We start from the raw sequence: 18,512 nt of genomic DNA, 5'->3' as shown, positions 1-18,512 counted from the left end.
CACGCCTTTAATCCCAGCACTTGGGAGGCAGAGGCAGGAGGATTTCTGAGTTCAAGGACAGCCTGGTCTACAAAGTGAGTTCCAGGACAGCCAGGGTTACACAGAGAAACCCTGTTTTGGAAAAACAAAACAAAACAAAACAAAACCAAAAAAAAAAAAAAAAAAGCAACTGGGCTTGTATGATTACTTATTGGATAAATTCATCTTCTACCACGCCTGACAAACTCAGTTTGTTCTCCTGCTAATTTTCCTCTGTCCACAAACATAGCAGAGCAATTTTACATCCATATATGTACAGACACAAACACATACATTCACACCCACAAACTAATAAATTTCAAAAATGTAAAACCAGTGACTGTTAATGTAAATAAAAGCATATTTTATTAATGGAAAAAATAAAATATAAAGACTAAGCTATACTCATTATAAAGAACAGTATTGTGATGAAGCATACAGATACTAAATTTTAAACCTGGAATAGTTATGTACATTTCAGATAAAGAAGATTTCTAATAATAGCCTCTAAATTATCCTAATAGGAATATCATAGATGTGTATATATATATATATATATATATATATATATATATTCCTTAATAAGATAGTATTAAAATGTATGAGATAAAAGCAGATGACAAAAAGGCTAAAAAGGCAAAATTACAATTATAGTTGGAGATTTTAAGTTACATCTTTCAATAATGGATAGGGCAAGCAGGCAGTAAATCACTAAGGATATAGTTGACAAGAAGAGCATTATCAAGTAGCTTGACATAGTTGACATTTATAGATTAGTTTACTCAACAACAGCAGAATATACATTCATCTCAAGCTTACATGGAATAGTTCTTAAAACTAACAATATTCTATGCCATAAAATACTCCTTAAACAAATAAAAAATAAAATGTGTGAGTTATTTTCCTAATATAATAGAAATAAAAGTAAAAACAAGGTTTTTGGAAATCTCTATTAAAAAAATTAAAATAATATACTTCTAAATAAAATATATACAAAACTCTGAAGAGAATTTAAAATATTTTTATTTATAAATAATAATGGAACTATTCAAAAATCAGTGAAATGAGAAAAAGGAATGCTTAAGGAAATTCAATGGCATTGGCTACACAATTATTTTTAAAATACTGAGTTTATTTCACATGTATATTTTTTGTCTCCCTACCATGTCCACATCTGATCACCACTATTACTATGTCCTATCATAACATTCCATACATACTTAAAACCAAATAAAGGGTGGAGTTCCATCTTTGAAAGCTAAACAGGCATTTTAGACACACATTCTTGGCAATTGAACCTGGACAACATTTATCAAACACCGTAAGGAAAGTTCGCACTTTGTATTATAAAAAGGACAGCCAGATATCAACTATTACAGAAATGAAGTAAGACAGAATATTTCAAACTGTTTAAACAACTTTCTTTTTCTTTTTTTCTTTTCAGATTTTGTTTGTACTCTTCTTTTTATTAGATTTTTTTCATTTACATTTCAAATGCTATTCCGAAAGTTCCCTATACCCTTCCCCCACCCTACTCCCCTTCCCACCCACTCCCACTTTTTGGCCCTGGTATTTCCCCTGTACTGGGGCATATAAAGTTTCCAAGACCAAGGGGCCTCTCTTCCCAATGATGGCAGACTAGGCCATCTTCTGCTACATATGTAGCTATAGTCAAGAGCTCTGGGGGTAGTGGTTAGTTCATATTGTTAAAGAGACTTCTTCCACTGCCAGAGATCTTTAATAGCCTCCTGGTCAGTCATCTGGAAACAATTCTTCACATAATTAATGAACTTGGCCTTTCACTTTGGGAAGAAAACCACCTTTTTCTATACTTGCTTGCATTTTTGCCTTAATGTCTTCTACAGAACTAGGTCCTTTTGGGGGTTTTAGGAAATTTTTTTTCTGTTTTTTGAAGGACTATTGACCCTTTGAACTTGTTATTGATGGTTTTAAGTATTTTCCATTTTGGTTTTGGTTTTTGTGCATTTTTGGCTGGGGTATCTCATACACATTTCTTCACTGGGAACTTTCTTTAGTTTCCTTTTCATCAAAATCTTCTTCTTCTCCTTCTCCTTCTCCTTCTCCTTCTCCTTCTCCTTCTCCATCATCATCATCATCTTCTTTATCAAGTTTTATTTTTTTCTGTGGAACCTTGTTACCACCTCCAGGAGCAGATTGCTTTCCAGATATGTCTAAGAGTTTTACATCTTCCTCATCTTCATCTTTAGATTCTGCATCTTCCTCTACAACTACTAGGTACTGTCCACTAATGTGCAAAGGCCCTAAACCACACTTCGACCTTAAGACCACAGGTGGTATAATTTCAAAGTCCCCAAGGGAAACTTGGTTGTACAGACATTTTCAAAGTTGCCCGTGTTACTTTCATTGGAATGCCTTCATAGTTCATTCATTCTGCTTCTATGATATATAACTCATCTTTTGCCCCTGCTCCTAAACTGACCATTCTTAATGATAACTGGTGCTCATTTTCACCATTATCCACTTTAAAATTATAGTCTTTGTCAACATTTAGTTCACAGCCGAAAAAAAAAAAATAGTTCTGAGGCTTAAGAGGACTCATGTCCATGTCCATTGATTCTTCCATGAGGTGGAGGCACACACTTCGGTGTGAGAGAAGCTGGATGAAAAACAACTGCCTGCTGTTCCACAGAACAGACACACAGGACAGAATCACGCCAAATCACAAATATTTTTTTTAAAAGTCTAGAAAATACCAAACATCATAAAAAAGCTAGTCCTTCAGAAAAGCAATAAAATGAATACATCAATAAGACATGTAGAGCAAAATTAAGACCATTGAAAACAAGACACTGGTACTATGGGTAGTAGGTAATATCAAAAATATTTACTTATCCCAATAATTGGGAAAGTCACTTGAAATTGACTAATTTATTGAAAGACATATACTCTTACCCAACTCACATAATGAATAGTTTCAGGCTGATTAAGTAAATGATTAAATAGCTAATAACCTTGAAAATGTAAAATCAGGAAACTCTCCTTCAATTTGGCTCAAAAAACAAAAGAAACAAATATTTTCTACCTTAAAATGTCAGCAACAAACTGAAAGATATTCCAAAAATGAAAAATTTTAGATGAATATTCCACATAAATATATGTGCAAATTTTTTTCAGCAATGTATTAGCAAGCCAAATTCATCAGGATAAACATGCTAAATATAAGCCAAGAGCTAATGGGATTTATTCTTGTGTGTAATTCTGGGTCAATATTTGAAAATCCAATTAATACGTTCTATATCAAAGAGCCAAAACAGAGAAATGACATCAAAATTAACACATGGAAAGGTATTTAAAATACCTGAATTGCATTCGTACTTTACATCAATTTACTTAGACTGAGTATGCATGCAAGCAGGTGTACAGATCATAGGACAATTTGTGATCATTTGTTTTCTTCTTTATCCATGTGGTTCCCAGAGATCAAACTGAGGTCATCAGGATTGGCAGTAAGTGCCTGGCAGTAAGTGAATTTACTTGGTGAGACATCTAGCTTTCTCCTCTCCTCCAACATACATTTGTATAAGCCAACAAATATAAACGAGAGGGATTTTACTCAATGGGAAAAAGAAGACCTACTCATAAAGTCCCATTATGAAATACTGGATACTTTTACACAAAACAAAATGATGGTTTCCTGAACCAAATTGATGTTTGCATCAAGAGAAAATTATTTTATTTTGGGATTTTTTCCCTTTTAGGTTTTATTTGTATGTTTTATGTGAAACAGTAGGAACATTGTTTATTTCACAAAATGATTAGAAATACATTTGGGGGTATGCATATTTGACTTATGTCACTAACTTTATCCTTGAGAATATATATATAACTTCTTATTTGTCTATATCAGTATCAAAAAAACAGAAAATATGTGAAAAAGTGAAGAAAGGATGAAGTATTAGAAGTTATCAAAATGTATTAATTGGTATAGAAAAAATCATTTAACTTAGTAGATTTGATATATCTATGCTTAAGAGGTAATTTATTAATTTTACTAAAATTTTGATGGTGAGTGAACTAACTAGTATTTTATTGATTCACAAATATACATAAGAATGGGGCTGCCCTCCTCCTCAGCTTCTTCCATCTTTTCCTCAATTCAACCACAGGGGTTACTGGCTTCTGTCCATTGGTTGGGTGCTAGTATCAGGCATCTGACTCTTTCAGCTACTTGTTGGGTCAAGATCTCTGAGACACTGAGACACTAACCAGGCAGAGTACACCAGCTGGTCTGAGGCCCCTGACACATATACAGCAGAGGACTGCTGGGTCTGGACTGAGTGAGAGAATATGGACCTAACCATCAAGAGATTTAAGCCCCAGGGAATGGGGAGGCCTGGTGGGGTGGATGGTGGATGGGGACATCCTCTTGGAGATGGGGTCCGGGAGGAGGCATGGGAAAGGGAGAGGTCAGGGGGCAGACTGGGAGGGGAATTAAGTCTGGACTATAAAGAGGGATTAAGGAATCAAATTCTAAAACAATTTTTTTTTTAAAAAAAGGAACAAATCCAGGAGAATTGTATTCTTCCACTCTTCCTTTTTTTTTGTTAAGAGTTTAATTTTTTATTAGATATTTTCTTCATTTACACATCAAATGCTATCCCCTTTTCTAGTTTCCTCTCTGAAAATCCCTTAGATCCTTCTCCCTCCCACTGCTCCCCAATCTACTTACTCCTACATCCTGTCATTCCCCTATGCTGGGTCGAGAATCTTCACAAGACCAAGGGACTCTCCTCTCATTGATGGCCAACTAGGCCATGCTCTGTTACATATACAGCTAGAGACATGAGTCCGACCATGTGTTTTCTTTGATTGGTGGTTTAGTCCCAGGGAGCTGGGGGGGGGGGGGTACTGGTTAGTTCATATTGTTGCTCCTCCTATAGGGCTGCAGACCCCTTCAGCTTCTTAGGTATTTTCTCTAGCTCATTCATTGAGGACCCCGTGTTCCATCCAATAGATGACTGTGAGCATTCACTTCTGTATTTGCCCATAGCTAAATATAATAAAAGCAATATACAGCAAACCAGTAGCCAACATCAAACTAATTGGAGGGAAACTTGGAGCAATCCTATTAAAATCAGGGATTAGACAAGGCTGCCCACTTTCTCCATACCTATTCAATATAGTACTTAAAGTCCTACCCAGAGCAATTAGACAACAAAAGGAGATCAAGGGGATACACATTGGAAAGGAAGAAGTCAAAATATCACTATTTGCAGATGATATGATAGTATATATAAGTGACCCTAAAAAATCCACCAGAGAACTCCTAAACCTGATAAACAGCTTCAGTGAAGTAGCTGGATATAAAATTAACTCAAACAAATCAGTGGCCTTTCTCTACACAAAGTATAAATAGGGTGAGAAAGAAATTAGGGGAACAACACCTCTCACAATAGTCAAAAATAATATAAAATAATTTGGTGTGAGTCTAACTAAGGAAGTGAAAGATCTGTACGATAAGAACTTCAAGTCTCTGAAGAAAGAAATTAAAGATCTCAGAAGATGGAAAGACCTCCCATGCTCATGGATTGGCAGAATTAATATAGTAACAATGGCTATCTTGCCGAAAGCAGTCTATAGATTCAGTGCAATCCACATCAAAATTCCAATTCAATTTTTAACAGAGTTAGAAAGGGCAATTTGCAAATTCATCTGTGATAGCAAAAATTATTCTCAACAATAAAAGAACCTCTGGTGGAATCACCATCTCTGACCTCAAACTATACTACAGAGCAATTGTCATAAAAACTGAATGGTACTGGTACAATGACAGACAGGTAGATCAATGGAATAGAATTGAAGACCCAGAAATGAACCCACATACTTCTGGTTACTAGATCATTGACAAGGGAGCTAAAACCATCCAGTGGAAAAAAGACATTTTCAACAAATGGTGCTGGCACAACTGGCGGTTATCATGTAGAAGAATGAGAAGTGATCCATTCTTAGCTCCTTGTACAAAGCTCAACTCTAAGTGCATCAAAGAACTCCACATAAAACCAGAGACACTGAAATTTATAGAGGAGAAAGTGGGAAAAGCCTCAAAGATATGGGCCCAGGGGGAAAATTCCTAAAGAGAACAGCAATGGTCCGTGCTATAGGATCAAGAATTGACAAATGGGACCTCATAAAATTGCAAAGCTTCTGTAGGACAAAAGATAATATCAATAAGACAAAAAGGTCACCAAAAGATTCGGAAAGAATTTTTACCAGTTCTAACTCTGATAGGGGACTAATATCCAATATATACAAAGAGCTCAAGAAGCTGAACTCCAGAAATTCAAATAACCCCATTAAAAATGGTGCTCAGAGCTAAACAAAGAATTCTCAACTGAGGAATACTGAAGGGCTGAGAAGCACTTGAAAAAAAATGTTCAACATCCTTAATCATCAGGGAAATGCAAATCAAAACAACCCTGAGATTCCACCTCACACCAGTCAGAATGGCTAAGATCAAAAATTTAGGTGACAGCAGATGCTGGCGAGGATGTGGAGAAAGAGGAACACTCCTCCATAGTTGGTGGGATTGCAAGCTTGTACAACCACTCTGAAAATCAGTCTGGCAGTTCCTCAGAAAATTGGACATAGTACTACTGGAGGATCCAGCAATACCTCTCCTGGGCATATATCCAGAAGATGTTCCAACCGGTAAGATGGACACATGCTCCACTATGTTCATAGCAGCCTTATTTATAATAGCCAGAAGCTAGAAAGAACCCAGATGCCCCTCAACAGAGGAATGGATACAGAAAATGTGGTACATTTACACAGTGGAGTACTACTCAGCCATTAAAAACAATGAATTTATGAAATTCTTAGGCAAATGGATGTATCTGGAAGATATTATCTTGAGTGAGGTAACCCAATTACAAAAGAAATCACTTGATATGCACTCACTGATAAGTGGATATTAGCCCAGAAACTTAGAATGCCCAAGATACAATTTCCAAAACAGAAGAAAATCAAGAAGAAGCCAGGCCAATGCGTGGATACTTCATTCCTCCCTAGACTAGGGAATAAAATACCCATGGAAGGAGTTGCAGAGACAAAGTTTGGAGCTAAGACAAAAGGATGGACCATCCAGAGACTGCCTCACCCAGGGATTCATCCCATAATCAGCCACCAAATGCAGACACTATTGCATATGCCAACAAGATTTTGCTGAAAAGACCGTGATATAGCTGTCTCCTGTGAGGCTATGCCTGTGCCTGGCAAATACAGAAGCGGATGCTCACAGTCATCTATAGGATGGAACACAGGGTCCCCAATGGAGGAACTAGAGAAAGTACTGAAGGAGCTGAAGGGGACTGCAACCCTTTAGGATGAACAAGGAAATGAACTAGCCAGTAACCCCTAGAACTTGTGTCTCTAGTTGCCTATGTAGTAGAAGATGGCCTAGCTGGATATCAGTGGGAGGAGAGGCCCTTGGGATCTCAGAATGATTTATTAGACATAACATAAGGATAGAGAGGTTACAAGAGTGGTTAGAAAGGAAGAAGTGTGAGGATATGAGAAGGAAGAGAACATGATCAAACAAATTATTTTTGAAAATATCAATATCAATATATATATATATATATATATATATATATATATATATATACTACATTTCCTGCTACTTTTGAAAATTAAATTGTTTAGTGATAAGGTAAACTAAAAAGGGTTTCTTTTTTTCTGAAAAATATAACTGGTTGCTATATACATAAATTAACAAAATAAGCATAAAACAATACTGAGTTAAATTTTATTTGAAGCTATTATTTATTCTCATGTTAAGAATTTCAATTCTACATATGAAAACTAGTAATGTCTTAAATCATTCCTAAGAAATGGCTCCACATAAGTGGCAAGTCCAAGCTAATGAATCTCCACTCATCTCTTCAATTGATTTAATATGATAACTTCAAATGCAAACTTGGCCAATTTTCCTTTTCTTTTCACACTATAATTCCATCAGACTTTCAAGTAAAGTTGTATTCAAACGACGGTTACTTTTTGTCCAACATTTAAAGATTGTAATGGTCTAATGCATTAAGGACCAATCAACTAGTCAAGTACTGTTTTTGATATTTGAGGGTAAACTACATTCTGGCCCATGTAGAATTTGTACTAAGTTCAGAAAAAGTAAAGCACAGGTGCCAAATCACTCTGTTGTTCAGACAGAAGAAAAACTTAGAAAAAGAACAACACAATTTACATTTACACATTTAAGTCTCTCTTCATGCAAAGAAAAACTGATTCCAATCTTATATGCTACCTAATGTTAGCATCTTAGGCTTAATACAAATTACAAGACAACTCTCTCCACAGAGAGTCAGTGATTGTGTTTCCAGTATGTGTCCATTTTCTTGGTCCTTTAACCTTCTATATAAAATGGGCAAACTTTCAGGAATGATTGCTCAGAATTAAGACTGACAAATAGTAAAGAAACAGAGATAAATGGTTTCTAAATAAATAAATGCTAAATATGAAATTCTGAGCCTGTTAGAGGAAAACTGGAGGAAATGAATACTTTAAATCAATTACTTATAAGGGGTCGGAGAAAATATTTTATACCAATGTTATTTTCAGATAACAACCAAGTGGAAATACACACAGGCTTTATTAATCACTATTATATGGAAGTTTCTAGAAATATTACAATTAAATTCTTATCAAGTTAAACGTAACCACCTTGAGTGTTAATTTTATAGAATTACCGTGTTCTCTTTGTATTAGAGGGCCCTTGTTGAATTCTTAATTTAATGGCCCTATTATACTTGGTCATTTATATGTAAATTGCAGAAAATCATTTACTAGAAAAGCTGAGAAAAGGAGGAAAACAAACACAAGTTCAGCACCTATTGTATGTTCCAGAAACAAAAATGATTAAAATGTCTCTACTTAACACCTATTTTCTTCAGTTTCTAAGTAAGAAAGCATCCACAAAGGTTCAGGATCATGCTAGTGACTGCCTAATCTATTGTACTTTACATTAGGACTGCCTGGGTTCCAATAACAGTACTTACCGAAATCACACATTATCTAAAACTGCTGAACTTGAGACATAAGGTAATAAAGAGAAATTCAATTTCACACTCCTTAGCCCAACATTACTTGGTAATACCCATTTGAAGGATTTCTGACTACTAATTTACTACCCTCTTAGACATTTTCAATGTAAGCTAAAAGATGAACAAATTTCATTTGACATTAAAGAGCAGCATAACTTTTTTAATACTGTAGAAAGCCTTTAGCCTCTTCTCCAGGAGCAGACGCCCAGGTTTCTAAAACCCCCGTTGTAGCTGATAAATTAGCAAATGAAACTAATCTTGCCAACTGGTTGATTTGTGATGGGAACTGAAGGATCAAGCTTAGTAATATTACCTAACAATTTTCTTGCTTATGGATGCACCTAATCAGATGTCATATGAAAAGTAGTATAGAAGCTATAATCTCCACACGGAATGGTAAAGAAAGCCTCTTTTCACAGAGGCGAAAAAAAGTAAATGAATACGTGGAAAACATTTAGAAATATTTGTTGTTTTTTTTTTTATAATTAGATATTTTCATTATATACATTTCAAATGCTATCCTGAAAGTTCCCTATACCCTCCCTCTGCCCTGCTCCCCTACCCACCCACTCCCACTTCTTGGCCCTGGCATTCCCCTCTATTGGGGCATATAAAGTTTGCAATACCAAGGGGCCTCTCTTCCCAGTGATGGTCAACTAGGCCATCTTCTGCTACCTATGCAGCTAGAGATATGAGCTCTGGGGGTACTGGTTACTTCATATTGTTGTTCTACCTATATGGTTGCAGACCCCTTCAGCTCCTTGGGTGCTTTCTCTAGCTTCTCCACTGGGGGCCCTGTGTTCCATCTTATAGATGACTGTGAGCATCCACTTCTGTATTTGCCAGGCACTGAAGGATATCATCCTTAGTGAGGTAACCCAATCACAAAAGAAGTCACTAGGTATGCACTTACTGATAAGTGGATATTAGCCCAGAAACATAGAACATCCAAGATAATATTTGCAAAACACAAGAAAATCAAGAAAAGGGAAGATCAATGGGTGGATACTTCGTTCCTCCTTAGATTGGGAACAAAATACCCATGAAAGGAGTTACAGAGACAAACTTTGAGGCTAAGAGGAAAGGATGGACTATCCAGAGACTACCCCACCCAGGGATCTATCCCATAATCAGCCACCAAACCCAGACACTACTGCACAATACCAGAAGTACTTAACAATGAATAGTATTTATAAATTATAACACAAAATGATTTCCTGAATGTATAAGTATTTCAAATATTTACAAACGAAAAAGAATTACTGCAGGGCATTTGAAGGAAAGTTCAGGGGAGGGAGACAGAATGCTCTAATAAAAAGGGTTAAGAGGAAACTGGAAATGATAAAATAGGGTCAAATAGGGCTGGCTGTGCATCGTAGAAAAGAAAATTTGAGAGGGATGAATAATATGAAAGAATTGAACCCATGCAGAAACCTATTACTGTAGAGTCTTCTTAAATTATATTTATACGTGCGCGCGCGCGCACACACACACACACACACACACACACAAATAGAGTTAAAAGTGTCAACAGCACCTCCTACTAGATACCAGAAGCTAACAAAAAAGACCAGTTCTAAGAATGGGTAACTTCTCCCATGTTGCAAATGAATTAGGTCCTAAAAATGTCCTCCGAAATTACTACTATTGTTTGTGCTCTTAGTTACTTTCCACAACTTCGTGGCAAGACCCTATTGCTGAAGACACCACACACTTAAGTCTTACAACTTGGAGAAGTCAAGCTGGTTCTGACCAGGAAGTAAATCCTTACTTGTTAGTTTTCATCATTCTGGAAGATGCTATGCATACTACTGGAAGAGAAAAACAATCATTAGTTTCACCCAACCATGAACCTGTGAATTACAGTAATTACTGGTAGGGCACAGCATGCCCTCTGACTGGTATAATAGTGGCCTGAATGTTGTTCATTCGGAATGGAAGAGATGTGGCTGCCAGAAGAGTTAGATGAGAAGGGATGAATACAAATCATGCTGTATCAAATTCTCACAGTACTAACAATAAATATTTTTAAAATGGTAGTAACTATTTTATAAATTGCAAATTTGAAACACTCTACATGAATCCTATAGGTGGCAGCATTTTTGAGCCATGAACCTACAAATAGACAAATCACTGACTCTAAAAAGAATCTCATTACTAATATTCTAATAAATAGACACAGTATTAAACATTCTCCTAATGGGTCATTGCTCTGCAATAGATCAATACATCTCTCAACACTCATCTGAAAAGCTTCTGTTTTTAGTAGACTGTAATTAAGACAGAAACTTACAACTGCTCAAAAGAAAAGAGTAAAATTCTACAGTGTGCTCAGCCCTAAACAGAACATATAATCACATGTCCCCTGCTCAGAGATAAAAGAAGCAGGTGCAGAAAGAGTGTAAGAGTGTAAGAGCAAGAGGATGTAGATAATTATAGGGAAATGCTGTCTTGTGGACATATATACATAGCTGCACATATGACCTCACAGGAGTTGCAATAACATTCATAATGCATGTGTAGTTCAGTACATAAAAAAGTCCCAGCTTGGAAATAGGAGGTAGATACAAAGTCTACCTTTTTTAGCTGTGGAGTTATTAGCAATTGATACTTTAGGGAGAGAGAATTTCCACTTTATTTAAGACTACATCTCCTAGTAACTTAATCTCTCTCTAGTAGTGGAAGGTGACGCATTTAAATACATTTGGGCAGTACATACTGGTTTTGATTGGTTTTGAAAACATTCTTTTACAGCACACAAACTTGGATGGCTAGGAAAGAGATGTGGATACTGGAAGAGTTGGAGGAGAGAGGGTGAATACAAAGCAAGTTCTCAGAGAACTCACAAAAATATTTTTAAGGCAAAAAAAAAAAAAGAAATCTGAAAATTTGGTAAGTATGCAATTAAATTTTAAAATGACCATAGATAAAATGAATGTATCTTCAAATAAAACATGCAAATAAATATTAAATACATTAAAATTTGATTTAGTATTATTAGAGAATCAAGAAATGAAAAATTAAGACTACAAGGGCATAACTTTTCATAAAACAAAGGTGACTATAGTAAAAAAAAGTCACAAGTGTTAGCAATGATGCAGAAAAATTAACACCTTTTTACAGTACTAATGGGAAGAAAATGCATCTATTATTAGTTCTGTTAGTTTCTCAATGTTATGTAGTTTATAATTGAGCAACTCGAGATATATCCTCAAAAGAGCTACCTTTTAGAAAAACATGCAAATGTATGTTTGTAACAATGTTGTCCAATTTAACAATTCAACACACTTGTTTGTATCATTACATATATGCAGTCAAGTTAATTATGCTGTATTACATTATGTATAATCTGCTTATGGTTTTTGATTAATATTTTTGATGCATCTATAAGTTATATAGTTTCATATGTAATTGCTATAGTCTATTTTGTTTTGTTTAATATTACTAGGCAAAAAAGATTTTAAAACAAATTTCAATGATTTGAAAAAATTATATTCTTATAGTTCAGGACAGCATACACACACACACACACACACACACACACACACACACACACACACATTCTTCCATATAATACATTCTGACTACAGTATGCTCTTCCTCTCTACTTTCCTCCCAGTCCCCCTCCACCACCTCCAGCATTTTCCAGATCCTTCTTTACTTCCCTTCAGAAAACAGCAGGTCTCCCAGGAATATCAACCAAACTCAGCCAAACAAGATACACTAAGACCCAATAATATATAACACTTATTTCAAGGCTGGACAAGGCAGAGGATAAGGTAAGAGGATAAAGGTCCCAAGTTCAGACAAAAGTCAGAGACACATACACTCTCTCTTTTAAGAGTTCCCCCCCCCAAAAAAAAACCAAACAAACAAAGAAACAACAAAAAAAAACAAGCTAACAACCATAAAATAGATACAGAGCACTAGAGCAGACACATGCAGTTTCTGTGACTGCCAGTCTCTAAGAGCCCTTACGATCCACGCTTAGTTGATTTTGTGGGTTGTGTTCTCCTGGCGTCCTCGACCCCTCTGGCTCATAGAATCTTATTCCTCTTCTTTAATATAATCCTGTTTAAATTGGCTCTCTTTGTATTCTGCAGCATAATTCTGTAACTATAGGACTAGTGAAATTACATTTTCAGACCTCATGTTTATTATTTTCTTGGAAAATGTTGTCATTTGCAAATAATATTTTTCATTGGCATGAAATAATGTTTCTATAACATTTATATAAGTATAAATATATATATATATATATATATATATATATATATATATATGTATATATATTTAGTCAAAAATCACCTTGTAAATCTTCGACATCAATGCTTGTTAATTATTTTTTAATTGGTTGTACATACAAGTTACATATGACTGCTTAGTCAAGAAAATTATGAATGAAAACTACTAGTAGAGAACCAAGTTTGGTTTTCACAAATGATCATAAGCTTTCATAAATTCTTTTCACTGTTATTTATGCATTACAATATGAATGTCTATAATCCACAACCCTGACATATGTAATCTGAGAAGTCTTAAGCTCTGTCGTGATACTACAGTGGATAATTTTGCACCAGATCTTATGACAGGCTTCAATTAAGTAATAAATACACAACACAATTTGTTCAGAATCTCTGGGGGGTGGGAATAAACATATCCCCACAGCCCTTTCAACCATGATTTAAAAACTGTTTCATCTCTAAAATTGTGATTACCTTTAAATTATATAAAAATAATTTCAGGTGATGCATATTAAATATATATGAATAATATATAAATTTGTTGTTTGCACATAAGTGTGAGCTGTGAGATGATTTAATATTTATATACAAATATTCTACAATATGAAAGATTCTAAAATGATCCTCGAGTATTCCAGACAAAAAATACCCAACTTATACAAATTAAAAGTGATTATGATCCATTCATATAACACCCTCAAACAGTGCTTGTAAGTAGGACAAAATGAGTATTTGTTGCCGAATTGAGAGACTAGCTCTCTTGGACATACACTAATGGAAGCCAAGCTAAAAACACAATATTTTTATAAAAAACTTTATTATTATAAAATAATTAAAATGGATAGACTGTGTTGATTCACTCAGAATGCTGAGGGAGGGGGATTGCTAGCAGTCAGTCAACATTTAGAAATTTAAATGTTATGATATGGAACTGACTGGGACTCAGTCTGAAAAATAATAAAGAAATTACTAGAATGGATCTGCCATAATATATTTGGTAGTTTAACAAATATTATTCAGCAACATTTTTCATTCTTTAAATGTAATAATAAATTAAGTGACTAAGAATTATTAAACTAACTGGAAACACATCTTATTTAAGCAAGGTCATAATTAGTTGGGAAAAATATTTTCTCAATAGAAAAACGAACCCATGCTATACTACTATAGAACAACAAATGAAATAGAATGTGTTCTTGATAATTTTCTCTGGTATTTTGAATACTTGAAAATTTCAATGTAATATATCACTCTAAAATACTCAGAAAATAAATTATTCTATAATTTCCCACATCTCTCTTGAAACTCAATCTTACTTAATGTTTGACAAATATAATGATATAATTAGAAATATTTTACTAGGAAATTAGGGGTAATTAACATCCTTGAAATTAAAATACCATCAATGCATTGTCAGAAAATATTAAATATATGCTAAAAATGTGTGACGTTTTCAAATCAGATCCTCACTGATTTTGTAGTATATAAAGCAGCGGAAATATTTAAGCTAAGGTGTTTGTTCTGAAGTGAGTGAGGATTTCATGGCCTTTTATGGGTTTATTTTATCTATACTCTCTCACCTTATATACCACTAAAGCTTAAGAAATGAACAATTCAAAGAAAGCAAATTGTCTACATGCCACAATCAGAGTTTGTAGAGATTCAGAAGAAAAATAACAAAAGAACCAACCCACATCTAAATTCAAGAACTGTTGTACTACTGCTGTATTGGAACCAGATTCCTAGTATAATCTATCCTAGTTAAGAAAATATCTAGGATTTATAACAGTGGGAAAGGAGCACAATAGATGCTGATAAAAAAAAGCCTCTTTCAGCAAAGAAGTGTCTAGCCTAAGGGGGGAAAAGAGCCAGAAGTCACTAGTTACTGTAAATTCCCTGTAGGAAAGCTTCCTTTCAATGCCTCCTTTTGAAAGGTGAACAAAAGGAGTGAATCTATTAGGAAAGGTAGGAGAAACTGTAGCCAAGTACTAAAACCTTGAAATAAGATATTATTTTTTTTTTGGAGCTAACTTCCCCCTTAAGCAGTGTGCTTAATAACTTGAAAGATGTTGGAGAGAAAAGATGAGTAAAAAAATTACATCTTCAGAAAGATAGAAAGAATAGGTTCTTCATTCAAGATATTATCAGTACACTTTCAACTTCACATAGAATGGTTTTCTTTGCAAGTATATTATGGCAAGTTTTTCATATGCATACACATCCACAAGTATTTAATGTTAATAATGTGTCATTATAATAGTTTTACCTCTTACCAAAACACATATTCTTTCACAAATTCATAGATATAAAACTTTCAATATACATTGTCATTTAAATATAGTTTTTACTTATCCTCTGAAAAAATTGTTACTTCTCTTAAACACAAATCTTCATCTATATTCTAGTGTCTATAGGAAAGAAAAATTTAATATAGTCTTATTAGTATAGTACTAAGAATAACATAGAGAAACATAGTAATTTAATATCATTTTTATCTGACCTTGAAAATCTTCAAAGTAAGAGTCTCCAGGCATAACCTCAATAATAAAAGTGTATTATTTTTAAAAAATTGAAGTTACTATAAATCACCTATATCTTTATCCTGAATCTTATATATATGGTAATAGTAAAACTTCACTCTACAAATGTAACGTTGTTATTCCTAAGATAAGCCTGGTAATGTGGTTCAGCAGGTTAGTGTGACCATAAGCATGAAGACCCAAGTTTAAACTCATCCATGAAAGGAAAAAAAAATGATTCTACAGACTATTTTCTTATTTTCATGTGTACTCATTGGCTGGTGTCCGTGTCCATGTGTGTGTGTGTGTGTGTGTGTGTGTATGTGTGTGTGTGTGTTTGTGTGTATGTGTGTGTATGTGTGTGTGTATGTGTGCCCACCCCCAAACAAGTAAATGTAAAAAGATAGAAAAAGGTAGAGAAAACAGTTGTATTTGTTAACTGTTCTAAGTCTCGATTTTGTCTCAATGGTAGCATAAGAACCACAATTGAAACTCACTTCACAAAAAAAAAAAAAAAAAAAAAAAAGTCAATTTCTAAAAAGATCAGAATACTAAAGAAGTATCTAATATTTTATTATTTTTAAATAAGAAAAAGAGAATTAAAACAAAACCAAGAATGTATCTAAGTGAGGTAAGAGGAAAAATCAGTTTATAATTGATTTGTATAACTGGTCCTATACACGAATGCTCATAATTCACTTCTGTAATATCTCCAAAAATGTCTCCATAATTCTAGAATTATATCTTCTATTCATGGTGAAAACTGATGGGAAGGGTACGTATTTCCATGGTGCTGTATGCAATAAGAAAGCTTAATATGTATTTCCTTATATGCTTCTCATTCTTCTTCATCCTCACAAGCCCAGACATGGTCTAGCAGAAAATGTAATATACTCCTCATATCACTTCTGCTAACGTGAACTGAGAGCCATAACCCTCTGCACAGAGGCTAACTGCACTATTCAGTAGAAAACTATTATTTACATATCCCTAAATTATAGATACAAGGTAAAATATAAGTTTAGAAAATTATGTATGATCTTAATAAACATGAACATTAAAATGTATAACTTATGCAAAATAAACTCTTGAATAATCCTGAAAGTAATTAGATTAATCATAATGTTACTTATCTTATTTTTTACTACATTACTTCCTGGATTTGTAAGAAATTAATAAGAAAGACTTTGAAAAATGAATATTAGATATGCATATATAATATTACATATACACAATGGAACACAGCAATACATATCAATTTTGATGAATGTCAAATGTACAAAGAGCAAACTACAGTATGCTTCACAATGAATACTTTATTTCAACTGTTATAAACAATCACTGGGAAGAGAGGCCCCTTGGTATTGCAAACTTTTTATGCCCCAGTACAGTGGAATGCCAGGGCCAAGAAGCGGGAGTGGGTGGGTAGGGGAACAGGACGGAGAGAGGGTAAAGGGAACTTTCGGGATAGCATTTGAAATGCATATAAAGAAAATATCTAATAAAAAAGATAGAAAAAATTAAAATTTCTTTTTAACATTAAAAAAAAATTGTAAAAATTGCCGGGTGTGGTGGCGCATGCCTTTAATCCCAGCACTCATGAAGCAGAGGTAGGTGGATTTCTGAGTTCGAGGCCAGCCTGGTCTACAAAGTGAGTTCTAGGACAGCCAGGGCTATATAGAGATACCCTGTCTCGAAAAACCAAAAAAAAAAAATAAATGTAAAAATTATTACAGCATTGCTGAGAGTCTAGCTCAGGAGTAGAGCACTTGTCTATGATATGTGAAGCAGATAAATAGCATTCCTGTGGATGACAATGGAGATTGTCACCTAGACTCCACCATCTTACACAAACACACACACACACATGCATAAAAAAAGAAAATTTATTTCTATGATATTAAATGTGTATAAAGAAATCTCCATAGTCAGGGAGTATGTTCTGGGAGACACTAATTGAAACTGGTCAATGCTGAAACTATATACATCAAGCAACAAAAATGAAGTCAGTAATTTGTATTCATATATTTGTAACAATAATAAAGATAAAGAGGCTGTCAAGTTGAGAGGGAGACCGGGATAATGCAGGAGCGAATGGAAGAAATTAATTGATATAATTACATTTTAATATAATATACTAAATAAAAGCCATGGAATATTTACTATTTTATTCTGAATATTATTTATAACACTCAATGTTTTGTAAACATTATAAAGGTGGAAATAAGATTTGGATAAATTTTTCATTACCACTTGTCTTTGTCACTCATTTAAAATATCGTATTTTGAAATATAATTTTAAGGTATGTGGTCCCCTGACCTCCATTTTATGGCTCTGGACTTGCCTTCTTTCCCCAGGAGCCTTAAGGGACCCTAAGAGCATCCTGCTTCCCCTTGGGTATCTGTGAAGACCTGAAGAACAAGCTTGGGACATTGCCTGACCAATCCCTTTCCAGTCATGTTTGCCTGTGGCACAGCAGGCAGAAGTAAGTTGCAGTTGGTCCGCTGTCCTCTGTTATTTGGCACTGTGTTTGCCCTGGACTTGCCAAGCCTTCCCAAGAAGCTTTGAGGGGAGCCAGGAGTCATCCTCGCAACACCAGCCAACACCAGTGAAAAATAGATGGATAAAGGGCAGC

At 34.5% G+C, this 18,512-nt stretch overlaps 1 protein-coding gene and 1 pseudogene across 2 annotated transcripts in view; both read right to left on the bottom strand.

Annotated features, from left to right (window-relative positions):
- The window catches only part of Il1rapl1 (interleukin 1 receptor accessory protein like 1), a 1,382,089-nt gene that overhangs the window by 1,039,304 nt on the left and 324,273 nt on the right, over positions 1-18,512 (bottom strand). The gene's annotated exons all lie outside the window — the stretch shown is intronic.
- On the bottom strand, positions 1,725-2,505 carry LOC110286663 (nucleophosmin pseudogene; annotated as a pseudogene).

The sequence above is a fragment of the Mus caroli genome, unplaced genomic scaffold (assembly GCF_978045245.1).
Source record: "Mus caroli unplaced genomic scaffold, Mus_caroli_1 scaffold_5, whole genome shotgun sequence".
Taxonomy (NCBI): Eukaryota; Metazoa; Chordata; class Mammalia; order Rodentia; family Muridae; genus Mus; species Mus caroli.
The sequence above is the reverse complement of the archived record's forward strand: the minus strand, read 5'-3'. Positions and strand labels throughout refer to the sequence as shown.